This window comes from Ricinus communis, chromosome 2 (assembly GCF_019578655.1).
Source record: "Ricinus communis isolate WT05 ecotype wild-type chromosome 2, ASM1957865v1, whole genome shotgun sequence".
NCBI classification, from domain to species: domain Eukaryota; kingdom Viridiplantae; phylum Streptophyta; class Magnoliopsida; order Malpighiales; family Euphorbiaceae; genus Ricinus; species Ricinus communis.
Genome location: NC_063257.1, coordinates 25001404 through 25024477, shown reverse-complemented (window position 1 = coordinate 25024477; position 23074 = coordinate 25001404). Strand labels below are relative to the sequence as shown.

General features: G+C 32.6%; 1 long non-coding RNA gene and 1 other non-coding gene across 4 annotated transcripts; one reads left to right on the top strand and one right to left on the bottom strand.

The window, feature by feature from the left end:
• Positions 1 to 2419: 2419 nt before the first annotated feature.
• Positions 2420 to 12993, bottom strand: LOC125369359. 3 transcript variants are annotated; one of them, XR_007214911.1, is made up of 5 exons: positions 7158 to 12993; positions 6758 to 6840; positions 6024 to 6106; positions 3157 to 3207; positions 2420 to 3056 (listed from the first exon to the last, which is right to left on the bottom strand). It is a non-coding gene; the product is annotated as an uncharacterized LOC125369359 (long non-coding RNA). The 3 variants fall into 3 exon arrangements; XR_007214912.1 differs by lacking the exons at positions 2420 to 3056; positions 3157 to 3207 and having other exon boundaries at positions 3890 to 6293; XR_007214910.1 differs by lacking the exons at positions 2420 to 3056; positions 3157 to 3207 and having other exon boundaries at positions 3893 to 6106.
• A 9650-nt stretch (positions 12994 to 22643) lies between these two features.
• Positions 22644 to 22749, top strand: LOC112535673. The gene has a single exon (XR_003079759.2). It is a non-coding gene; the product is annotated as a small nucleolar RNA R71 (small nucleolar RNA).
• The last annotated feature ends 325 nt before the right edge of the window (positions 22750 to 23074 follow it).

The window sequence follows — 23074 nt, the reverse complement described above, 5'->3', positions numbered from 1 at the left end:
ATAATTTATAAATAAACAATAATTATTCACAATATTTTAATTTAATTATGTATATAATTAATTTAATTTTACAACTTATAGTATATTGTGGAGGCACGGGCAGTTGTTGCATCTCAGCCTGGTGAAGGTTCTTTAATCCTACACCGGTTGACATGTCACAAATGTTCATCGGCATTTTTGGTAGGGAGAAGAAGCATCACATCTATGGCCTAGGGCTAGAGGCCTGCACGTTTACCTAGCCCCATGGCTTTAGCAGTTCTAGCAAGACGACATCTTATCAGTCCGGGAGGCACTCAGGCGCGAGCTTCAAGCGAAGTTAGACCAAGAGTACGAGCTAGTGCAGATGATGTAGCACATGGTATACATGTTTAGTGTTTAGAACATACACCACCACTTGCGCCTGCTCTATCAGCCAGTGCATCTAGCACTGGTATGCCCGATCCTCCAACTGACGATCAGGGCTACTCCTCTAATGCTGATTAGACACTTAGAATTTTATGTTATTTATATTGTACATTATAACATTTCTTTTTGTAATTGATTAGTTTTATTAAATAATTTTATATATAATTGCATTTTTATAATTTTAATTTTAAGTTATCATTATTAAATTATAATTAATATTATATTCTAATTAATTATAACTAATACAAAGAAATTCTGAATTTAGCGACGGAAGCGATGATAAAAGAAATTAATTATTAACAAATTAGCGATGGGCTAGTGACAGTTAGCGATGGATTTGTATGTTTTAATAAAAAATAGAATAGCTTTACCACAACATAGCCGGCGATGGATTAGCGACGATTGATGTCCTTCGCTAAGTCATGGTATGCGCCATTTTGGCTATACTCTTAGCAACGGTTGTCCTTGGTCTTAATGATGGCATTTTCATTGCTATATTTACTGATGGATGGTCAGCTCATTGCTATATTTATAATGATGCCTTCTTTAGCGGCAAGCTACATCTATCACTACACCATCGCTCTTATCTATTACTGACACCTGCCTTACATTTAGCGATAACACCGTCCTTTGCTAAATGCTATTTATTTTGTAGTGACATCCTTATATGGTTGTCATTAGAGTTTTGCCCATAGATACTTTGCATAAATTTATATGGACTACTCAACAAGATCATGTTTAATGAACTTATACTTGTAAAAGTACCCATATGCTTATCTCAATATCCCCATACCTCAATCTTGTAAGATAGATTGCTTATTTCCTAAGTGATAACACAATATGGTAGTTTCAAGCATTTGATCAATATCCAATCATCAATATATAATTCTTGAACAAATATCGACTATGAACATAGTTTAGAAATATACATAATAAGAACCTCGTCATTATAAACTCGCTTTGTATTTTCTCTACTTTGAGTTTACATTCCATGGAGTTCATCTCTAAAAGTATTGATAATATCATAGTAAATCAAACCATTAAGAGTTAGTACAATGTTTCTAGTATAATTATATCCATCGATATGATGTACAAATTAGCCCAAATTATCAAAGAATTCCTTATCTTTAGGGCGTCCTCTAACGTATGTCTATAACAGCTTGTACTATAACTCATCTAAATGATGGTAAAGAAGAGGCTTTTAAGGACCCTATGCTGTATTAGAGTATTGTTACGGTACTACAGTATTTGGCTATGACAAGGCCTAATATTTCATTCGTTATTAATAACATCTGCTAGTTTATGCATCAACCATGTTTGGATCCTTGGGTGGCCATCAAACGATTCTTACAATATTTAAAAGCAACCTTGATTTATGTTTTGCCATGTTCTAGTTTTATCTTGCAAGCTTGTGTTGCTTCAGATTGGGGAGGTGATCTTGTTGATCACAAAAGCCCTACTGTATTTGTTTTCCATCTTGGTTCCAATTTAGTACCGTGGGTCTCAAGAAATAAAGGACCATTGCTTGCTGTTCCATTGATGTTCAACATCGAGTAGCGATAACATCTTCAGAAGTACTTTTACTACATTCTCTTCTCAAAGAAATCAAGTTTAATGCTTTAACTAAACCAATAGTGTGGTGTGATATAAATTTTCACCTTGTTCATGATAAAGTTAGCCAAGGTGAACTTCAACATTAGTACATCAATTCTAAAGATCAAATTGTTGATCTACTTATCAAACCATTCCAAGTCCAGATTTCAATTTCTAAGAGACAAGCTTATAGTCTTTCCTAAGCAAAATCATATTAAGCTATAGGAAGGGTGATAAGGATATTCTCTTTAAGTTTAATATTCAAACTAGATAAGCAGTCCGAGCTCTGCTGCAGGCTGCCTTCATTTAGCTTATTTTAACTAAAGATTGTTAAGCAAATTTCTTTAATCGACAGTGGTCAGCAAATATGCGAATTGTAAATTTAATTTTTCAATTACATATTTTCGAATTAACCCACACATAAATTTAACCTCAGTTTTATTATAATAGTTAAAAAAATATAACTAAAAACGTAATTCATAACATAAATTAATATTTATGAAATAATATTAACAACATTATATTCAAAATATTATATTCATTCAAAATATATCATATATCTCAGAAAATTTGTTAACACGCCATCTTCATCCAACATAACATATATACAATGGAAAAAGAAAATTAACTTTACCACCCTTTAAAAAAACAATAAATATATATCGAAATAAGGTATTTTTGAATCCTATTGTATTGAGGATGAGGAACCCACCTATTGTAATATTGCCAAAAAGAAATTATATTTTTAGAATACTATTAAACCACTTGACAAAAAGAGCCTTAGCAACAGAAAAAGCCTTGCTAAAACCTATGGTCGGTCAGAACATACACATGCACATTAAAATTGAGCCTGACAAATGGTTGTAATCCTTACTTTCTTTGTTGTGTTATCGCGAGTTAACTTTTAACACTTGCCTTAGGGGGGCTTCCATCCAGCTTCTTAAAAGGAGAGACAAGGCTCTTGAAGAGAGTTGATATTAGACATGCTTAAGGATATCTCTTGAAGTTCCTTTCAATTGTTTCGTGCTTTCTATACATGCCAACAAAGAATTGCAAATCTGATAAAAAATTTCGGACTTAGAATTCATACAAAAATGTTGAATGACCAATTCCCGCCACATCCAAAAAGACCTCAATTCTTATGAGTTTAGAGAATACCCAAGTTGGCTCAAGAACTACATCCTTCAGTTGATTGACTTCCTTCGACGCCTAAAAATTCAAGGGTTATTTTAATATTTTTTTATGAGTTGTTGCAAGAGGATTTCATTGCTTGCAATGTTGATCAAACAAAAATGAATATGGAAAGAACACAAAAGCGATATTACACACAACAGCCCTAAAAACAATTCAATATTAATCAAATAATGAAACAACAAATCAAATTCTTTAAAGTATCTGAAATCAAATACAGCCCTGAAAAGCAAAAATACAAATGTTCAAAGTAATTTTCTTTTAGACAACCAAGTTTAAAATTTGATAAAATAGCACTGGAATAATTTTAAAATCATCTGAATGGGATAAAAAAAGTTATTAAAAGCATCAAAACACATAAATAGTTTAAAAAATCTAATAAAAAATATGAAATCAAATAAGCTTAAAAATTACTTAAAAACAAATATCAAATACCTTAGGATGCAAATTTCTATCTTAATTTTGCCTATAACATAATCTAAAAAATATATTTTAAATAACAGAAATTCTGGGAAGAACAAAATAGATGAGAGCAAACAACAACTCATTTTATAAAAGGCTTAATCTAAAAATTGACATCAAATGATTAAGGAAAGCATAAAATAATGCCTAAGAATTTAATACACAGAAAGAAAAAAATTTAAATTTTATTCTGGGCTAACCTAACCATCACACTGACCAACATAAATTAATACAAATAGGAAGAAAAATTCTTTAAATTTTGAACATACCGGAGTTTTTTTTCTTAAATTCCAATTAAAAGAGATAATCAACATAAAAGAAATAGTAATTATAAATAGTAACTACAAAGAAGCAGATTGATGATTAGACTCGTGTACATATTTTTTCTAATGTTTTTAAAAAATATTTAATGGAATAAAAATATATTTTATAACCAACAACAGAAAGAAATCAAGATTACAGCTATTAGAACATCTAAACTCAAGAGTATAATGATAAGTACTAAATCAAATTGGCTTTAAAAAAACTCATAACTTAAAACATAGGTAGAGATAAACATCCGCCTAATAATAAACTAAAAGATCTGATAGTAGGAAATATGAAATCATATAAAGCCCTAAACCCTTTAGAAGCAAGGGCTTTTCTTTAGTAATCTAATTTAAAATATATCTATATGATGCCAAGAAAATGTTGTAAAAAAAATCACCAATAACTAATTACCAAAAAATAATCATAAATTAACTGCAAATGAGATGCTCACAATAAAAAAAATGCTCTGACATCGCTAAATAAATTAAATATCAAAAAAGTTTTAAAATTTCTTATAGTCAATTTCAACAATTCTTATCAACATAGATTAGATCTCGTACTCAACATTAACAGTAACTTAAGTTCATAATCATCAACATATTCATAGTTGTACACATATAATAATAAATACTTAATGAAGCAGAAGTAAAATTTTAAAAACTTCATCGAAGCAATCAATAGAATTTTATGCCACTAACGCTAGAAACTTGAAGAACTCTCTCAAATAAGCAAATAAATAAATAAATAAGAAACCGAATCAATAAAGTAATTAATAGTAAACTAAATACATATAGGTAGAAAATAAAAATAACCAAACATGCAAGGAAAAAAATAAAAATTGGAAAGGAAAAACCACACCAATAGTAAAAGAGAACAAATAAATCTATCAATTGCAATCCTCAGCAGCTAACACCCTCAAGAATTGAAATATCAATCAGTTCACTTAAAGACCCTGATACAAACAATATATAAAGCAAATTATATCCATAAAAAATATCAGGCCCACAAACTAAAAATAGTTTTCCAGCAAAGAAACTACCACAGCCACTTGTAAAACTTTTCTTTATTAAAAGTAATAGTTTTCTCTGATTTTAAAAAGATTTTTATTTATTTTTATTATTATTAAACTCAAAGAAGAATCCTTGAGAATGAAACAAAAAAACAATGAAAAGAAAAACTAAAAAAATAACCAAAGCATTGTACGAACATTATCTCTTTAAAAAAAGTAAACAGTAGACAGTAAACTTGGGGCAAGCACAAATCTCAATCCTGAACAACAACTAAGGAGATAGAGTTAAGAGTTAACTGTTGCAACCACATCTCAAATCACAAATGCCTATATTGAATTTAAATGCAGCAAAAATAACAACAAATAGAAAGTTTTCAATATGTAATCAGTAATTAGTTTGAATAAATAAAACCAAGAAACAGCTAGGGAATTAAGTTCCATCAAAAGCACTAGATTTCTTTTAGAACTGGGTTGTCAAAAGTAACAGGTTTCTTTTAATTTTATAATCTTTCAATTTTAGATGAACAAAAAATATAGCATGCAACAACCATAATTTTTAAAAATCAAAAAATATTCAATTAGCCTAGTAATAATAAAAATGTAAATCTACTAATCCACAAAGCAAATTAGATCCATGAAAAAATTAGATACACAATTTTTAAACATAGATTTACAGTAAACAAACCAAAGACATTTGTAGATTTTATCGATATCTAAAAAAAGAAAAACCAATAAGAGATCTAAAGAATAAAAACCCAAGAGACGAAAAAGCTTAAAAAGATAGAAGCTAAAGACACTTTAAGACAAAATCTCTAAAGGAAAAAGACATGGAAAAAAGGCAAAAAAAAACATGACAAAAACATATTTATAAAACTAAAATAAGAAATTACTTTAAATAAATAAAAATAACACGCGCACCTATCAACTACCACAGATTTATTTTAAGGTAAAGATCTAGGATTCAGAGGCTTTGATGATATTCATTTTGAGTATTATATGTATAAGTACAAAACCTATTATCTAATGAATAAGAAAAATATGTCAAATGACTAACTTGAATGTCAATATTGCTCCTTCTGATGCCTCTATACTTTTAGGTCTCTTCTTTGGATTTTTGGAGTTACCCATATGAGAAATCTGCATGTGAACCAAGAGTTTGTAATAAAACAGCATGAGAAAAATTAAGAAGTAGAAAACCAATTGCATAAAAGCCTAATCAAATACCTGCACATAGACTGACATAATTTTATCCATATAAGATTTCCACTTACAATCATAATCCAGCAAACACAGAAGAAGCAATACAAACAACATGCATCAATACCTGAAAAAAAATATATAGAAAACTCTACAATAAAATCAACATAAAGAAACCAGATTTTTTATAAAAAAAGTTGGGAATAGAGAAAGAAGAGAGATTAGCATGTTTGGCGATCTAAAACGATAGATATCCATTTAGAACCAGAATGTGTAGTAAAGTGTATAAACTTGTCCAATTTACTTGCTCAGAGGTCAAAGCTTTTGCACTATGTCATGTAGAGTTTCACATTTATAATCAACCAAAATCAAGTTTCAAAGTCTCAACTTTTAATTATTCATCAATCACACAAAAGTTTAAACTTTATCAAATTATATATCAAAAGTAATTTCTCCCAAGACCCCAAATTAAATCAAGCTCCAAAATTTCAATTCCAAAACTCAAAGCTCATTAAGCCATTGATAAAAATTGGAAATGAATCACAATTGAGCAAAATCCATGATACCAAATCAAGAAAAAAGCAGACTGACCTTCAGAGCCTAGACCAGATCGCTATTTGGAATCATTCAAGATCGATAAACATACTTCAAATCCTTATTAGAACGCCTCCTCACTAAAGAAAGATAAGAAGGCCTTCAGTGTTACAAAGCACGTGCAAAAAGGCCAAAAGATATTTACAGAAACAAATACAGTATAGATAATGTTAAAAATAAGAAACAAAAAAATTAAAATCTATGAAGATCGGATTTTGTAACATAACACATGCTAAACTCCACTCATGTAAATCCTAGTCTAGCAAATCACAAAAGAGAATTGAAAATGAATATATTGTTAAACACTGTAATTAAATGTTTATTGTAAGGATAGTATAGTTATTCCCATGTTAGAGTATAAATAGTCATATTTCCTTTATTTTTAGGTTAAGCTTACTTTGGTTATGTACATAATGTTATTCCTTCATTTGTAACATGGTATCAGAGCTTCCTCTTTCCTGCGTGCATCTTTTTGCTTTGCTGCGTGCGTCTGCTGCTTTGCTGCTGGTTCTTGCTGCTATGCGTCGGCATTTCCACTTTGCGCGCCACCTATTCGACAAAACTCTCCTGTTAAATCTGTTGTGCAGACTGCTGTGGTCTACTCGTTCTTTCTCTTCTTTGCTGCGTGCATCTACTTCTTGCTGCTACGTGCATTGCTGCGTCTGGAAAATAGACTACTGTGTGTCTGCTAGTTCTTCCTTTCTTTGCTGTGTGCATCTGCTTCTTGCTGCTGGTTTTTTGCTGTTCGTGGCGTGTTGGTCAGTGGTACTCCTTGCATGCCACCTGCTCGACAAAATTCTTTGCTTTTCGACGTTGACAGACACAACATTATAAGGTTGGATTTGTTGATAGGGGCTGTGGCTTAAATTTATTTGCTTGGTGGGAAATTATATATTGTGGTTTCATATTGATAAATGGTTATAGCACATAAGCAATCTGTATAAGAGGCTTTGTAAGATTGTTATCAATTTGTAAAAGTAGATTTGTTGCCCCTTCTTTGGAGTAATTGATTGTTGTTGATTTCTGTTGAATTTTCCTTTCTTTTATCTGTTCCGTATGGCTGAAGCTAGAGATGATTCGCTTCAAGCAGTTAGTGTTCAGTTGGATGGTAAGAATTGTGTGTATTGGAGCTACGTGATGAAAAGTTTCTTGAAAGGGAAACAAAAGTGGGGATATATTTCGGGTGCTTATATTAAGCCTCAAGATGATGTGGCATTATTAGATAAATGGGAAGTTGATAATTCAAAAATTATTACTTGGATCAATAATTCTGTTAAGCATTCGATAGGCACCCAATTAGCAAAATATGAGACGGCTAAGGAGGTTTAGGATCACCTAGCTAGACTGTATACACAGTCTAATTTTGCAAAGCAATACCAGTTGGAGTCTGACATTCGGGCTCTTCAGCAGAAAAGTATGAGTATTCAAGAATTCTACAATGCTATGACAGATTTGTGGGATCAGTTGGCTCTCACAGAACCTGCTGAATTACGAGCCTTTGGGCCTTAGATTGTACGAAGAGAGGAGCAGAGATTGGTACAGTTTTTAAATGGCCCTTCATGATGAGTTTGAGGGACTTCGTGGGTCTATTCTGCATCGTCATCCATTGCCTTCTGTTGATTCTGTTATTAGTGAACTTTTGGCTGAAGAAATTCGTTTAAAGTCTTCGGTTGTAAAAGAGGTTTCTTCAGCTTCTACTCCATCTGTTTTTACCATGCTTCCTCGATCAAACTCTAAATCTCAGTTCAAGCCATATGGACCTGTTGCTCGTGATGAATGCGGGTTCTGCAAGCAAATAGGTCATTGGAAATCTTAGTGTCCGAAATTGGGCAGAGGAAAACAGCAACAGTTTCATCAACAGCAGCAGCAATAGTCTCATCAGTGGTCGTATCGATTACCGCCTCTCCATAATGGACCTCCTCTTCTACCCCGTTCTCACAATGCCTTATCAACCTCCTCCTTAGACCCATCACTGATTGAGCAGTTTCAGCAGTTTCTTGCTTCTCAGCCTCATGCCATGTCTGCTTCCTCTCAAGTAGGTCTGTCATCTAGTCCTTCAGGTATATCCCCTTCCTCTTGGATTTTAAATTCTGGTGCTTCAAACCATATGTCACCTAATTTATCATTATTTACTTCTCTAACCCCTAAAGTTTCAGTTCCTGTTATGAGTGCTAGTGGTACACCTATGCCATTGCAAGATGTTGGTTCGATTATTACACCTTCTCTATCTTTGTCTAATGTCTATCACATTCTAGTCTTGCTTTAAATCTTGCTTCTGTTTGTCAGATTTGTGATACTGGATGCTCAATCTCATTTTCTTCTTCTGCTTGTTTTGTTCAGGATGCACAGTCTCAGAAAGTGATTGGGATCGGCCATAGAGAAGGAGGACTTTATGTATTGGATCAACTCAAAACCCCTCACACTGCGGTTGTTGTTCCTAGTGTGAATTTGTCATCTTTTCATTTGAATCCCTCTTCATCTGTGTTTTATTTGTGGCACTCTCGCCTTGGTCATGTCTCTGTGTCTCATTTAAAATTTTTAGTTTCTATAGGAGCTTTAGGAAATTTAAAAACTCATGATATTTCTGATTGTAGTGGTTGCAAACTAGCCAAGTTTAATGCATTGCCTTTTCCTAAAAGCACTACTATATATGTTGCTCCTTTTGATCTTATTCATTCTGATGTATAGGGACCCTCTCCTGTTTCTACAAAAGGGAGTTCTCGCTATTATGTATCTTTTATTGATGATTGCACTCGTTATTGTTGGGTTTATCTTATGAAACGTCATTCAGACTTTTTTGGCATTTATAATGAGTTCCGATCTCTTGTGAAAACCCAACATTCAGATGTTATCAAATATTTTAGATGTGATTTTGGGGGAGAGTATACTTCTCATGCTTTTAAGGATCTACTTGCTTTTAATGGTACAATTTACCAAACTTCTTGCATTGATACTCCTGAACAAAATGGAGTTGCTGAAAGAAAACATAGGCACATTCTAGAGACTGCACGATCACTCTTGTTGTCTGCTAGTGTTCCTAGTGAATTTTGGGGGGAAGGAGTTCTTACTTTTGTTCATTTAATTAACAGAATTCCTATTTCTCATAATTCTGGCTTGTCTCCCTATGAAAGATTGTATGGTCGTCTGCTAGATTATACTTCTCTTCGTGTTTTTAGTTCTACATGTTTTGTTCTTCTTCCTCATCTTGAACGCAGTAAGCTATCATCTCGATCTACTATATGTGTCTTTCTTGGTTATGGTGCAGGTCAAAAAGGGTATCGTTGTTTTGATCCAATCAGTCATAAATTATATGTTTCTCGTCATGTTGTTTTTCTTGAACACATTCCTTATTTTGCAATTCCTGACCGTCCTCACCATATATCTATGTCTGATCTTATCTATATTGACCCTTTTGCTACTGATGTTGATGAGCTACCCTCTGCTGACATTCCTGACACCTCTATTGGCTCCTCTATTACACACTCCGCCCACTCATCTTCTGAGACTGCGGATACTATCGTACCTCGCTATCCTGTACGCAATTGTAAGTCCACTAAACAACCTGATTTTGATTATTCTTGTTATTCGAGTTCATTTGTTTCTTTTCTCGCTTCTATTCATCGTCTTTCTGAACCTTCATCTTTCAAAGAGGCCATTCTTGATCCTCTTTGGCAGCGTGCCATGGCTAAGGAGTTAACTGCACTTCACCAAACCCATACTTGGGATTTGGTATTCCTTCCTGCAGGTAAAGTGTGCTATTAGTTCTCGTTGGGTCTACAAGATTAAAACTAAGTCTGATGGTTCTATTGAAAGGTATAAAGCTCGTTTAGTGGCTAAGGGTTATTCTCAAGAATATGGTATGGATTATGAAGAGACTTTTGCTCCCATTGCTAAAATGACTACAGTTCGAACTCTTATTGTTGTTGCTTCCGTTCGCCATTGGGATATAACTCAAATGGATGTCAAAAATGCCTTTTTGAATGGCGATCTTCACGAAGAAGTTTATATGGTCCCTCCTCCTGGTCTTGATCATCATCTTGGTGAAGTTTGCAGACTTAGGAAGGCTCTTTATGGTCTCAAACAGGCTCCTCGCGCTTGGTTTGAGAAGTTTTCTGCTGTAATTACTTCACTTGGTTTTCATTCTAGCCACCATGACTCTGCACTGTTTATCAAATGTACTTCGACTAGTCGAATTTTGCTTTCTCTGTATGTTGATGATATGATTATTACAGGTGATGATGTTGTCGGGATTAGTCTGTTAAAGTCTGAACTGACTCGTTGTTTTGCTATGAAGGACTTGGGTTCCCTTCGTTACTTCTTGGGTATTGAAGTTGCTTCTTCTCCAAAAGGGTATTTTCTTTCTCAATCTAAGTAGATTTCTGATATTTTTGAGCGTGCTCGCCTTTTGATAATAAGACTGTTGATACTCCAATTGAGCTCAATGCTCGTTATTCTGCTTCTGATGGTTCTCTACTGCCGGATCCGAGTCTGTATCGGACTGTTGTTGGAAGTTTGGTTTATCTTACTATCACTCGTCCTGATATTGCATATGCTGTTCATATAGTCAGTCAGTTTGTTACTTCTCCTACTACAGTTCATTGGGCTGCTGTTCTTCGCATTTTGAGATACCTCCGCGGCACTCAGTTTCAGACTCTTATATTTTCATCTTCTTCATCTTTAGAGTTATGTGCTTAGTCCGATGCTGATTGGGCTGCTGATCCCACTGACCGCAAATCAACTACTGGATTTTGTATCTTTTTAAGTGATTCCCTTATCTCTTAGAAAAGTAAGAAGCAGGACGTCATTTCTCGATCCTAAACGGAGGCTGAATATCGCGCTATGGCTTCTACTACTTGTGAAATAGTTTGGTTGTGATGGTTACTTGCTGATATAGATGTCTTTCTGCAGCAACCAACTCCTTTACATTGTGATAATAAGAGCACTATTCAGATTGCACACAATTTAGTCTTTCACGAATGGACCAAGCATATCGAAATCGACTGTCATATTACCCGTCATCATCTTCAGAATGGCACCTTGACATTACCTTTTGTTTCTTCTTCCTTACAGCTTGCGGACTTATTTACAAAATGTCTAACTAATTCACGTTTTCGTTTTTTATCTGACAAACTCTCGATACTTGTTGCTATCGCATCGTGAGTTTGAGGGGGAATGTTAAACACTGTAATTAAATGTTTATTGTAAGGGTAGTATAGTTATTTCTATGTTAGAGTATAAATAGTCATCTTTCCTTTATTTTTATGTTAAGCTTACTTTGGTTATGTACATAATGTTATTCCTTCATTTGTAACATATACATCCATATCTGAAAAATCCAAAAAGATACATGAGATACCGCAAATTAAAAAAATTAAACAATTAAAATAAAAGAAGAAATTATTCTGGATCATCACCCAGCAAACACAACACATAAAACACAGAACGAATATGCACAGAACGAATATGCATTAATACCTGGACCAAAATAGAAAATAAATAAGAAATCCATATACAATAAAATAGTTAAAAAAGGCCTAATTTAACTAACAAAAACACCTAACATTTTCAAAAGAACGAAATCCTTACTAACCAAATACTAAAGAATAACACAAAGCACTAACTAATATTACCTTGAAGGCAGTCACGGTTCTCTGCTTCTTTCCTAACAACATCAAGAACCAAGTCAACCAACTCAGCCACTTTAGTATAGTGACCTTTGGCCCAGTTATATCCAACGCCAGACTGTCCGAATACGAAATTATCGGATCATAATATCTTACCGTACGTCACTAATCTGACGTTCTCCATGGTATCAGGCTCCATACTCATTAAAATGGCGCGTGGAATAAACCTCCGCAACTCGCTCCAAAGGATGAAAATAGAAAAGGAAGAGAATTTTATCATGTATGGTGATCTGAAACCGCAATAATCCATTTAAGGAGAGAGTGAACATTGAAGTGGAAGGAGTAAAGGTACTATAGAAAATATATAATGGCATATGGATTCCAGACGAAGAGAAGAAAGAAAGATAGTATTTTTTTTTGGATTAGGGAAGTGAAATGAGAACGACAAAGAGAAAGCAAGGGAGAGAATTGAAGAAGATTGGTATCTCATTTAGGGCTTGAAGATGGTAAATGATGGTAGGGGACAGGTTGAACAGTTATGTTTTGGCAAGGAAAAAGGGTATTATGTTTTTGTATAGCCTGACACCTCAGTTATTAACTTTATTTCTATTGGGTGTGAAAAAATAGTAATAGCCATATGGGACGACACTGTTTTGTTAGTGTGTTTTGGTGTCTACCAGAGAATGAAATAGTAATTCAGTTTGGCAAAATCAATTTGAATTGCACTGTTCATTTCCTCACGACTTTTATTATATACTATATAGATGTAAATTAACCACTTATCTTAGTCTATCAATAGTTTGTGCAGATAGTAAAATCTTGTTGTAATAACCTTAACAAACAACTAGAGTTATCTCTTCTTGTTTATATACTTTTATATTTGTATAATGATAAATGATTAATGTGCGGTGTATACTCAAAATCCTACCTTGTCAAAAGTTGGGTTTGATTTCTAAATAAATGATATTTGAAGTATTTTTTGTTTTATTAAGAATTTTCAGTCATATATTTGGTTGATTAGTCTTCAACAAAAGAGAACCATACGAATGATTTTTCTTTTCACTGAAAAATATTTATTTTCTTTTGATATGTTTGAATGTTATGCATTTGGACCATGGATTTGGATTTTGATCAAATCCTTATTTGGGTATATATTTGGGTATTATTTATAATATGGATTTGATTTCAATCAAAACCTTCATAAACTTTAAAAGGCCAATACTTTAGAATTCTAAATAACTTCTTAACCTATATCAGTTCAAATCCAAATCCCAATCTTCTTGTCATTTTCTTTGTCGGGAAACGTAAACGTCGGCTGCATCTTGATTTATGCATGCGCTTCTGCATTTGGAACCCACTTCTTGATTTTTATTTCCATTTTCTTTTCTATTTTCTCTTCCAATTTTTATTTATTCTCAGTTGTCCTTTAAAAGTCTGAAAATTTAATTTGTTTTATTAAGCTTCTCTAATGTTAAATTTCAACAGGACTCGTATTTTAAATTTAAATTTTTTATTTTAAATTAAAAGACTGAGATTCATTGGAAAGTTGATTTTTTATTTTAAGAATATTAGAACTTCAAATTTAAATTTCAAAGATAAATAATATTATTTTAAATAAAACAATTTTGACCATTTATCCTAAATCTAAAGATGAAAAATCAAAGATATAATTTTATATGCTCAAATCACTTTCTGATGATGAAAAGAAGGATTGGATCCAATTTTTTCTTAAAAGTGACACTACTTAGATTTATATTTGATGAATATTCATAGGTTGATCAGTTTGTTCTCAAATTAGATGGAATATATATTTTCACTTAGCTTTAATAGAGATGTTTAACTTTAGAGATGTTTAACTTTATAAATTAGTATAGATTAATACTATTATTTATTAGCTTTAATGTGCATAAAAAAATTACAATAAGTCATTGATGTGTCTAAATTAGTACTCGCAAGTGTACGAACCGAATGATAGTTCAGGCAAGTTCACCACGAGGTCGATCTTATAAGGAATTGTAGAGCATATATTATAAAGACCAACTATCACACAAAATACTGAAAATAAATATAAACACTCTAAGCTAATATTTTGAGAATGATTCTAAGGTTTATAAAAGAAATTAAATAACCAAAAAATAAATATGCAACTAGAATGATTAATGTGAACTATATGATAAAATAACATTTAGTCTAGCTTATACTTAGTAATCTCCTTGTTTTCCTTAAGTCCAAATATAACAAATGAGATGGTGATGTGCCTTTTCCCTAAGTCATTCAAGCTAATGATGCAACCTAAGTTTCTTATACCAATATAGATTAAAGTAAAGATGATGTTTCTAATACTTTTAACTTAAAGATTTTGATAACAAATATTATTACTAAATTGAAATAATAGTCAACCAATAATAATAGATGAAACTAATACATATATGAAGGTAAAGAAATCATTCATTAAACTTATAATATATACAGTTCATACATAAGTAAAAAGCCAAACTAAACACTTATAGAACTTAGCCTAACATACTTAATCCAATGATCATTGTAATTAAATAGAAAGACATAAGATACAAAGAAACAGAAAATCAAAACTCCGTTAAACTCTAAAGGTCCTTCAAGGAATGAAGAAGATTGATCCTCTTTATCCACTTCTTTAAAAACTTCTTTGATTATTGAAAGAATAATGCAACAAAACTAACTAGATGTAGAAGATGATGAACTATAGAAATTTCTGCAGAGAGAATAGTAGAAGCCTTTCTCCAGAGAGAATAGTAATAGAAGTACCTCCTTGTTTTAATTAACCTCTACTTTTTATAGAGATCTCCTTTTTAGAGTTCTTCTTTCAGCATATAACTACTATAGTTATCTCTTACTGTCCTAAACAAAGTAAACAACTTAAAAGATAATTATCCATTAATTACATCATAACTACTTAATTCTCCCTTCTTGCGCCTTAATGAATTCGGCTAGGCCCAAGCTATTGATAACCCACGTATTTGATTTCCAAGCCTCTTACAGCCGTAGTCCATTAAAATTATTAGTGAGTTTTTAGCTCAAATTTTTCTCTTTGGTGGTTGTTTCCTGAATTTAGATAAGAAAACTAAAGTGAGGTAAAAATACACATTTTTACCATATTATATATAGAAATATACCATTAAAGCTCTAAAATACCTTAAATATCTATATACAATTTGGTCCGATCAAATACCCCCACACTTAAACTTTTACTTATCCTCAAGTAAATAGCAACTTAAGGATTAGTCATTGCAAAAATCAATAAAGCAATTCATACTCAGCTCAAAAATACTATTCAAAAGAATCTCACTAATTCATAAATTATGAAAATCAAAGAAAACTTGAATCATAAGAATTTCTTAAAGGATGTAAACTCAATCATAATTAGTCAAAAGATTAAAGTATTCATCATCTACACATATTTTACAACAAATAGCCTAACTAAATTATCAATGAATAGAAACCAAGTAAGATATGAATTTGTCTAGTGAAAATACAACAGCTAGAAATTCTTTTTTAGTTGTTGAATAGTTTATTTTAGCATCATCAAGAGTTTTTCTAGCATAATATATTATGTGTAAAGCTTTATCAACTCTTTGTCCTAGGACCGCTCTTATAGCGTAATGAGATGCATCACACATTATTTCAAAGGGAAGAGACTAGTCAGGTGCCATAATAACCCGTGCACTAGTCAATCTTTCTTTCAAGCTGTTAAAAGCAGAAAGGCATGCATCATTAAAAATAAAGTTAACATCTTTAGTCAGCAATTCAGTTAAAGGACAAGCAATTTTAGAAAATCTTTTAATAAAACGCCTATAAAATCCTCCATGGCCAATAAAACTTCTAATGCCCTTTACTAAAGTAGGAGGGGATAATTTGGCAATTAAATCGATTTTTGCCTTGTCGACTATAATACCTTTACTAGAAACAACATGCCCTAGCACAATACCTTATTTAACCATGAAATGACTATTTTTCCAGGTAAATATTAAGTTACACTCAATGCATCTCTCGATAACATGAGTCAGATTGATTAGACATGCATCAAATGAGGAACTAAAAACTAAAAAGTCATCCATAAATACCTCGATGCAGTCTTTTAATATGTCAGAGAAAATAGAAAGCATACATCTTTGGAATGTTGCTGGAGCATTGCAAAGCCTAAAAGGCATCCTCCTAAATGCAAAAGTTCTAAAGGGACATGTAAAAGTTGTCTTTTCTTGATCTTCAGGTGCAATGGGTACCTGATAATATCCTGAAAGTCCATCAAAAAAATAATAGAATTCATGTCCTACTAAACGCTCTAATATTTTATCAATAAAAGGAGAGAAAAATGATCCTTCTTTGTTGCAGCATTTAACTTTCTATAATCAATACACATTCTCCACCTTGTTGTCATTCTTATAGGGACTAATTCTCCTTTTTCATTCTTAACAACTGTTGTACCTGACTTCTTAGGCACTACATGAACATGCTTACCCAATTATTATCAACTATAGGGTATATAATACCCTCATCCAATAACTTCTGAACTTCTTTTTTTATAACTTCTTTCATGTTAGGATTAAGTCGTCGTTGTGTATCTCTAACCGCTTTAGAATTGTCTTCTAAAATAATTTTATGCATACACATTGTTGGACTAATCCCTTTAATGTTAGAAATTCCTCGCCCAATAACTTTTTTAAGCCTTCTCAATTCTCTAATAATTGCCTCTTCCTCTGAAGGTGAAAGATAAGAGGCTATGATCACTGGGTACATATTCCTTATGCATAATCCAAATTATAATAACCTTATTCAAGAGATAAAACCTTTATGTTCAAATAAGAGATCAATAGGCATTTATATTTTTCACTTGCTTTGCAAGCTCTTTTTCTTGAATTTTCTTTTATTTCCACCCCTTAGATTTTATTTGATACTTGGGATTTCTTTCTTTCTTGAGATGTTATGCCTTTCTACATAAATACAAACATGGGTAATGAACCCACCTGGTTACTTAACAAAACAAAAATCAAGATGTTTTGCATACTTAAAATTTCAATTGCCTTTTTATGTGAAAATCAACATTGGCCATGAAGTCCCTCAGTTACTCAGCAACTACAATTAGCAGAGTATATTTATTAACTTAGAGCTTTTAACTTACCCATATCATTTTCCATAAACATAGATAAACCATAATAATAACAAGAAAATAATAACCTAAATCATACATTTCTAATCATACCCATGTCAAATATTGTTAAACTACTCATCATGTCCTTATGTAAAAGATGAACACTTGATCATTTAAGTGCAATCAACTCATGAGTTCACATTCATATATGTGCTTAAAAATCAATTCAAGAACTCCAAGATTTATCATAATAGCATCCTTTCATTGATTCTTTAGTATAGAATAATAATAAAAAGCTTAGTATAGAATATTTTTTACAAAAACTAATCAAAAGTTACTAAATACTTGGCATATATAACAGAATTACTCTAATTCTACCCCCCAGACTTATTTTAGATATTGCCCTCAATGTTTTAAACAGAAAAGAAACACGTAAAGGAGAAAACGATAAAATACTTCCTTTAGCAATCGGAGTGCTATAAACCTTAAATAAGCTTAGAGAACCATCATTGATAAGAGCTCATTAGCTAAAATAAAATATCATAAATAAAACAGAATCAAAAAGTTATTATTACAAAATAAATGCATAACATAAATCCTAAGTAGCTATAAAGCATGAAAATCTTAAGGTAGCTAAAATAATAAATGTCCTACAATAACTAGATAGTGAAGTCCTAAAAAAACAATCCAAAAGTAAAAACCTATTACAAAGCTAAAATCAACGATGAGACAGGGATGATGGTGATGATATAAATGGAGAAAAATAATATGAGAGAGAGAAAAGAATGTATTTATACATGATGATTAGGGTTTGGGAGGATTTAAGTTGTTGTGATTGGTGGAAGATTAACAATTTTGAGTCCTAATACATTTCAAATTAAAGTGCTTTTTTTGAAGGTGTGCCGCCTGCGTCTAAAGGATGCGCCATGAGGTCACGGCGTGTGTCTAGGTGCTGCTGCTGCGCACCTCGCGGGTGGCTGCCTGCTGGGGGGGAGTCGCTGCTCATGGCTTGCTGCGTCCTTCCGTGCGCCCCGCGGCTGTCCTCCTCGCAGCAGCACGTGCACCTTCGGGGTGGCTTCCTCTACGGCTCGCGGTCCCTCCATGCCTCACAGTGCGCACGAAGGTGCTGGGGTGTCGCGACTGCCACACTCACGGGGAGTCCCGTGATCCGCCGTTAACTCTGCTGCTTGACTACTTTGGGCCCGTGCCGTCCCTCTGATGTGAAAATTCATTGCCGCAATGTGGCTCGCTTAAAAATAAATTTTTTTTAAAGGGATTTTAATATATCATAAGGGTTATTAAGTAATCAACACATGTAATTAAGTAGTTATTAAAGTAAAAATAAAAGGAACATTTTGAACATAAGTCGTAAATTTCATTAAGAAATGATCAACAACTAAATGACTTTTATGTAATTTACATAATGTTATAAATACTTGAAGCACAATATTGACTATTAAATTAAGTGTTACCATATAAAATTCCTGTGTTGTACTTGATGATCATGTGTGCCCGGATACTTGAATCTCTTATAGGTTCCTAAAAATAAAACGAGAAAGTACTTTAAATTAAAAACTCAAATAATAAAAATAGAAAAGATATAATATACAAGTGCTAAATTTATTGTCTATAGCTAGACATTGACAAAGGTGTTTCAAATTGGTGGTGCCTCCATGCACTCCACTTCATCTACATAGGTTATTCCTTCATAATATGGCTTTAAGCGATGTCTATTAACTTTGAATCATTCTTGGGTCTTAATGTTACGTAATTTTACCGCACCATGATTGAAAACCGTTATTACTTTGAAGGGGCCATTCCACCTTGATCTAAGCTTTCTTGGAAAAATTTTAAAACGTGAGTTAAATAATAATACTTTCATTCCAAGGGCAAAAGATTTATAAAGTAAATTCTTATCATGTTGCTTCTTGGTCCTTTCTTTATATAGTTTGGCATTCTCATATGCCTCACTACACATTTCTTCTAGCTCATTTAGGTGTAATAAGAGCTCTTCACCTGCTTTGGTTAAGTCCATATTAAGCTCCTTAATAGCCCAGTATGCTTTATGTTCCAATTCGACCGATAAATGGCAAGCCTTGCCAGATACTAATTCGTAAGGACTCATTCCAATCAGTGTTTTATAAGTTGTGCAATATGCCCAAAGTGCATTATGCAAGTGTATAGCCCAATCTTTTCTAGATAAGTGCACTGATTTCTTAATTATTAACTTAATTTTTCTATTGCTAACTTCCACATGTCCTGATGTTTGTGGGTGATAAGGGGTTGCAGCTCTATGAGTTATTATATATTTCTTTAATAAGGTGCTAAATGCGTTGTTGCAAAAATATATTCTCCCGTTACTAATGATTGCTCTAGACATTCCAAACCTGCTAAAAATATTATCCTTTATGAATTTGCATATTGTCTTAGCATCATTAGTTTGAGTGGTTATTGCTTCTACCCATTTAGACACATAATCCACAACCAGAAGTATATATTCATAACCATGAGAAGGTGGAAATGGTCTTATAAAATCGATGTCCCACACATCAAATAGTTCAACCACAAGATTAAAAGTTTGAAGCATTTCAGTTCATTTGCTAATATTTCCACTTCTTTGACACCTATCACATTTAGCACAAAAAATATGAACATCTTTAAATAATGAAGGCTATTGCAGAAACTTGTAGGCTATTTTCTTACCATCAAAATGACCTCCACAATGCATTTCATGGCAAAAAGCCAAAATGCTTTGTTGCTCATCTTCAGGAATACATCTTTTAATCATTTGATCAGTATAACGTTTAAAAAAATACGGGTCATCCTAATAATAATGCCTACACACAGATAGAAATCGTTTCTTTTCTTACCATGTTAAGTTAGTTCTCATAATACCACATATGCCAAATAGTTTACAATGTCAGCATACCATGGCTCATGATTTACCACAAACAATTGTTCATTAGGGAAAGTCTCATTAATTACTTTTTTAGAACCAAAATTATCAAAATAAAAAATCAATCTCGAAAGATGATCCGCTACTACATTTTCACTTCCTTTTTTATCTTTTATCTCAATATCAAATTCTTGCAATAAGAGCAACCACCTAATAAGCCGTGGTTTAGCATTAGGCTTAGTTAAAAGATATCTCAAAGCTGCATGATCTAAATGAACAATATTTAAATGTGTTAGGCAACTCCTTAAGCTCAACTTTAGGTGATTCATTAATAATTTTTGATTTGATTTCAGTGGGTGAATCTAAAGGTTTAATAGTGCTTTCATCAAGTAACACTAGAATAGCATCATCTAACTTATCATGTAAGTTTAAGACTTCTTCATCTAAATTTTCTTTGTGCTTTTCCAATGTTAATAAAATTTCTAACTTATCATCCTTATCTTATAAATATGTTTTATAAACAAAATAATCTATGCAATCAACATATGAACATTCATCAATTGAAGTGCTAGGAGATATAGTTAAAGAATCAAACACTTTAAATTCTATAGTCTTTCCCAAGACTCTCATAGTCAGCTTCCCATTATGCACGTCAATAACTATCTTGGTAGTTGCCATGAAAGGTCTACCAAGGAGTATTGTTTGCTCCTTATCCCTTGTTGATGTACTTTCCATGTCAAGAACCACAAAGTCAGCAAAGATTATCAGTTTTCCTAACTGAATCAATAAATCTTCCACTATGCCTCTTGGATACTTAATCGACCTATCAGCTAGTTGCAGAGACATGGTAGTTGGCTTCAATTCTCATAAGCCAAGTTGTGCATATGTATGGTATCAAATTGATGCTTGCTCCCAAATCCAACATGGCTTTAGTAGTCTTTTTATCTCCTATTGTAATATCAATAGTAAAATTCCCATGGTCTTCTATCTTAGTAGGTAATTGTTATTGGAGAACTGCAATTGTTGTTTCAAATACTATAACTTTTTTATTGTTCTCATTTCTCCTCTTGTTGGAATTAAGTTCCCTAAAGAATTAGCATAAGCTGGCATATTCCTGATCATATCCAACAAGGGCAAATTAATGTTAACTTTAGAAAGCATATCAAAAATTTCAGAAAATTACTTATCTTATTTTCTTTCTTTCAATTTTTTCGGGAATGGAATAGGAGGCTTATAAGACTCAGCTGCCTTATGAAACTCAAGTCCTGAAAATGCCTCCTTGTCTTTCTCTTTCTGCCCAAGATTGGGCTTTACTCTTCCTTCTTTTTGTAAACCTCCTTCAGTTATTTCTACATCAACTAGTCCATCTTCTTTTGATGTACCTGTATAAGAAGAATCTTTCTCAATTAATTGTTTAACATTATTATCAAATAACTCACTATCATTAAGAACAGTGACTGCTTTAGCTTGCTCAGGTTGACTTGGTAATTCTTTTTCTTATTTTCTTGTACAGCTTCAGCAATTTGCCTAATTTGATTTTTCAATCGCTTCATTGAAGCTTCTATGGAATCAGTTTTCTTCTCATTCCTATCCATTCTATCATGGTAGTCGTCATAAAAGATTAGAGTGTTGCCTCCAAATTTAGTTTTTTTAGGGGCTTGTCCTTGATTAGGGAATGAAGGGTTTTGATTCCTTGGGTATTGGGGGCTTTTAGTTCTGATACTGGAGCTGGTTTTGGTTCTCCAATATTTGTAGTGGGTTATGATCATTATTTCTCCAAGAGAAATTTGGACGATTCCTCCATCCTGGATTATAAGTGTTGGAGTATGGATTATTCCTAGGTTGCCTAGGCTGATAAGATTCCATCAAATTAACCTATTCATAATCATCTCTTATATAAGTCTTATAAGACAAGCAAACGTTAGCACCATGACCATAAACACCACATATACCACATACCTTGTTGCTTTGTACATTCTTAGTTGAAGCAAGTATTCTAACTTGTTTAGTTAATTCAGCTATTTACATAGCCATCTCATTATTAGATACAACTTCATTCACTCCTAATATTTTTATTCTCACTCTCTTTTATTATGAATTGCCTCATAATATCTCAAAGATATTATAAACCTCATCAGCAGTTTTTTCTAACATAGTATCCCCAGTTGCATTATCAACCATACATTGATATTATTGTGTTAGACCATCACAAAATGATTGGTTGGTCACAGGAAGTGGGTACCATGGTGTGGGCATTGTAGTAAAAGTGATTTGAAGCAATCCTATGCTTCATAAAAGGATTTAATATCCTTTTAATAAAAGTTGGAAATTTCAGCCCTACTTTGGTCTTTTGATGTGAGTAAATTTACTCATAAATTTTGATAAACTTCATACGAAGTTCTTAAAGAATCAGGAGGCAAGGTCATTAACCAAGCCTTTGTTTTATCTTTTAATGAGTAAGGAAAATATCTCATTCTTAATTGATCTTCATTACGTCTAGATAATGGGAATGTATGTACTATAGCATAAAACTCTCTAATAAATATTAATACATCCTAACTAGGTATACCATAGAATGATGAAAGTATATTAAAATGGATGTTCTTTAGTTTATAATCCTAGATGCATCACCTAAAACTATGCATGAAGTAGTGTTACCAATTATAGGA